The following is a 5,093-nucleotide window of genomic DNA, read 5'->3' as shown; positions in this document are numbered from 1 at the left end:
GGAGACAGTTGTGGAGTAGATTCTTTCCTAGAAACTTCAGAGGAAGCATGACTCTCCTGTGCCATTTTCAATGTATTATGTCCCCCAAAACTCCATGTTCTTTAATGCAATCTTGGGGGGCAGACATATTAGTGATGATTAGGTTGGAACCTTTTGATTGTTTCCATGGAGATGTGACTCACCCAACTGAGTGACACCTTTGATTAGGGTGTGACTGTTGATTAGATTATTTCTATGGAGGTGAGGCCCCACCCATTCAGCATGGGTCTTGATTAGGTTACTGGAGTACTTTAAAAAGAGCCACACAGGCCCAGACGCTTGCTGATGCTGACACTTAGAAGTGCTTGGAGAGCAGACAGAAGGATGTTTAGCTAAGAGACGAAGCTCAGAGCTTTCCCCAGGATATGCTAAGACAGGACCCCCAGGTGCTTAGAGAGAAACATCTTGGGAGAAAGAACCAAGAATGTGTTGCAGCTGAGAGAGACATTTTTGAGTCTGCTGTTGAAAGCAGACTTTTTCTAGCCAAGAGTTTGCCTGGGAGAAACTAAGAGAATCCCCCAGACACTTAAAGAGAAACATCCTGGGAGAAAGCCATTTTGAAACCAGAACCCCAGAGCAGACGCCAGCTGGGTGCCTTCCCAGCTGAGGTTTTCCAGATGCCATTAGCAGTTCTTCAGTGAAGGTGTACTCAGGTTGATGCCTTAACTTGGATACTTTTATGGCCTTTGGGCTGTAACTTTATAACCAAGTAAACCACCTTTATAAAAGCCAATCCATTTCTGGTATTTTGCATAATGGCAGCATTAGCAAACTGGAACACCCTGCCAATACCTTGATTTGGGACTTCTAGCTTCCAGAACTATGGGATAATAAATTTCTGTTGTTTTAAGTAACTCATATTGTGGTGTTTTGTCATGACAGCCCTAGCAAACTAAGACATCCAGTTTCTTTATAATTTTTGTATCCAGATTACCTAAAAAAGAATGAAAAAGGATTATCTTACCCTTTGTACATTACATGTGGATTTTGTAAACTACCTCTCAGATCCTCTAAGAGACAAGGATGGATATATATATATATATATATGTATACACACACAATTTATAAATTTTTATTTTTGCTGACTCTGCACATAGCACAGTGTTCAAGAAACATTTTATAGTAGAATTGCACTAACTTAGCAACTCTTTATCTGCAAATAGTACCAAAGGGGAATTGAACTGATGAGAGACTACAATAAATGAACAGGAACCACAGTCCAGAAACTTAGACTAAAGTGTGAGCCAGTGGTGTGGAAGGACAGGAAGAAATAATTTCATTGGTTCTAACATTGCATTTTCAACTGAGATGAAGGAAATGATTTACTAGGCTATCTAAACCTTGTTGCAGAAGTGAAGGAAAGCTAAAAAATTCATAAAACACTATTGCAGGTTTGAGTCTTTCTGGAGTCAGGCAAGTTTTATCTCAACTTTTATCATCTGTAACAGTTTAGTTTTGTGACATGAGTGTGGACTACATCAGGTATGTTTCACTAATAAAATCATATTAGAGAAAAAGAGGATCTTTCAGCTTCAATGAAAAAATCTTTCAAGATCTATAGCCATATCAAGGAAATTTTCAAGTAAATGTAAGATGATATCTATCAATATTTTCAGAAGAAACTTCTTTAAACTAATATATTTATTTTGTGCAATACACTTGAATCTAGCATGTAAACTAGGGTAATCCTTAATTCTTCCCATATGTTTATGATTAAATAAATTTATAAATCTGTTCATCCTACTTAAATTAAGGTTACTGTTCTGAGACATAGATAAAGAAGGCAAGGAAATGCCAGTGTAACAGAAATGCCAGATCCCAGAATATATTTGATTAAACCTCAGAACCATATCAGAACCATGTCACTTGACACTGAGCAGCACAAACACAGCAATAACAAATAAAAAGCAAACAAACGAATGTTGTCCACTTGAGACTTTTTCAGTTCTTACATGGTAATTAAGTAGTTCTTTTACGTTAATGTGTATTAAGATTCCGGGTCCATGGAGCTGTTCTAGAGTATATCATGTTTTCAGAAGCATTCATTTAAAAAGTCAATACACAGATGTTAATAATAGGGGAGAATATGGGAACCCTGTATTTTATGTACAAAAATTTTTAAAAATGCCATTGTACTGAATGAACTTTGAATTATGAAATTAAAATGATTCTTTATTTCTAAAGCAATTTATGTCATAGTCTTTTAGCAAGAACAGAATTAAGATGTGTTTAATATCCTTTTTCCAATGAAGAGTGATTGTTCAAATGGTTAGAGTGGGAAGCTAATTAGGACACTATCACAGGTTTGAGTCTTTCTGGAGTCAGGCAAGTTTTACCTTAAAAAAAAAACACCATCACAGTCTCTGTCTCCTTTTAAGGAATATATGGCCCCTGTTGTGGAGGTCTTATAAGAATAACAATAAAACTAAAAATAAAATAATCATATAATGAAATAATGAATTGTTGAGTATTCTAGTCACTATATGTGCTTCATTCGTTCCTCATAGTAACCGTATGAAATTTCCATACCCATTTTGCAGATTGGGAAATTGAGGCTTAGAGCTGCTAAGTAAACTACCAAATATCATAGAGCTAGTAAGAGTCAGAACCAGGATTTGAACCAGATTTTTAAACTCCAAAGACCATGCAATTAAGCTTTATGCCAGTATTTTTCCAACTTAAAAGTTTGCAGATATATTCTTATGGGTTTGAAATTTCTACCTGAGTAAACACATGTGGATCCTATTAGTTCAGTACTTCCTGATGGCAAAGGAACAATTGGCCCATATCTAACATTGTACTAAAGTATAATTTTGCATTCATTCTTTAACAAAATATTTATTGATCACTCTAATGGGCATTGGGGATAAAGCAGAAATTAAGCTCAAAAAAAGTACTTGCCTTCATGGAGTGCATATTTGGCTAATGTGAAAGATAGAACATGCAAAGGCATCATCTTATACACCCCCTTCCCCCCCCACACACACACCCAATCTGGCAGCAAATCAATTATAATCAAAGAGTAACATCAGTTATAATAAATAATGCTTTAATATTAGTTTCATTGATCTTAATTTTTAAATTGAAAATGTGTTTAGCTTTATAGTTTTATTAGATTTATAAACATAAAGAGTTCATACCTAGTGTGTCACACTATATTTATTTAAAATTATAGTTGAAATTAAGTCAACATGAAGGAGAAGTATCTTTGGGAAGAGAACTGAACATTGCTCAGTTATCACAATCTGCATCACACTATATTGTTTTTCAATAAACATGAATCAAAGTTGGAAGGAATGATAACTGTTATTGACATATACTGCAATCATGTTACCTCATAGGGTTGTTATGATCAATAAATAAATTAACATAAGTTTCTAGAACATTGCCTAACACATAATTTATATTATGTATGTGTTTGCTATTATATGGCATTATTTTGGAAATATTGCATATTTGGAGGACTACAAGAATGATTTACATTTAATCATTTAATTATATAATCCTAGCCCCATGCCAAACTTTTACTTCTTGGTATTTCTACATTATCTTCACATACTAGTAAAGTAAAATAAGTAAATCCTGAAACCAGGCATCCAGGTATAAAAGATCCTAACCCCACTTTATAAAGAAGATACAGGTGTATTCTACTCTTTGGGTTATTGACATCTTAATTTTGACTCTCATGTTAATGACTGCATCATGAATTTTCATAGCTGTCTTATTTCTGTCTCATATTTCATGCCATTATGTGAATAAATCATTTTTGTGTGTCTTAAGCCTCACAAAGTTGGCATTTGTTGCTAAAATATACATGAACACACATATATATATGTGTGTATACACACTCACACATACTGTGTGTTGAGAGTCATGGCACATATATTTATACCTGTGTGAGTGTGTGTGTATGCACATGATTTGGAATATGAATATAGATGTACATTTATATTTATTTATAGCCCATATATATGTAACTATGTACCAACTTAACTTTTAGTACTACATAATGTGCAATCTTTTAATATAATTCCTTTGTTCAGGTAAATGGTAAAGTTCAAAATTTGACTTTTAAAAAATGAATACATTATTCATGGTGACTTTAATAGAGACTCTATTAATATAATCTGATTTTTGCCATAATATGTTCAACATATCCCTTAGAAAGTAACATGAAGTGTTTTAGATCTCATAATCTAGAGTTATTCAGCCTGGATTCTGGGTATTTATATGGAATCCCATTTCTCTGCCCCAGCAGCCAGACTTTCCTAATTCCATCTTTAAAGTCTTCTATTTGCATATTTAAGGACCTTATAGTCAGAGGTCTTTAAGCTTACATTGTCTTTACATTCTCTGTACTTCATGTACTGCTTGAGGCCAATTCCATGTGAAAGACTCCCAACTGTTACTGCTTTGTTGGAAGAAAGGAAGGGAAAAAGAATGTCTTAAATTAATTTTTTAGACCATAGTTGGCCCAGATTTTCTTTCTTTTCATATCCTCTTCTGCCTTTTGGTATTATTGAGGTTCTTTAAACAAGGCCTTGAGCTATTCATTGCTGGTGAGTCACTGTCAAAAGAGTTTTTGTTAAAGGGTTTCAGTTTGGTTCAAGGAAAAGGAAACTATGAAACTGGTAGTTCTCTTATGAAATGTTGTATCATTCAACAACCAACAAATGTGGGTTTTAAACATTTAACAGTTTAGATAACAAAAAAAAAATAGTATAAATAAATTTTTATTTGAAAAATTTTCAGCCTCCAAATTGCAACGCCTTCCTGTAAAAATGCATTTTATTTCCTATACTTCTCAAACTCAATTTCTGGGATTTTTGCTGTACAAATTTGATTTCATAAAAATTGAGTTGTTTTATTGTATATTTCCTTAAAATTAAATCTTAAGCATTCCCAAATCCCACTCTGTTGTTTTATATTTAATTTTAAAATATATTCTTATTCAACAAAAATTTGTATTTTTCTTTGGATATCTCTTCATATTTAAAAAAGTCAAATTAGCACATGTGCTCATATTTATACACTGCTTTACATTCTGTTTCACT

Source organism: Choloepus didactylus, chromosome 8 (genome assembly GCF_015220235.1).
Source record: "Choloepus didactylus isolate mChoDid1 chromosome 8, mChoDid1.pri, whole genome shotgun sequence".
Classification (NCBI taxonomy): domain Eukaryota; kingdom Metazoa; phylum Chordata; class Mammalia; order Pilosa; family Megalonychidae; genus Choloepus; species Choloepus didactylus.
The sequence above is the reverse complement of the archived record's forward strand: the minus strand, read 5'-3'. Positions refer to the sequence as shown.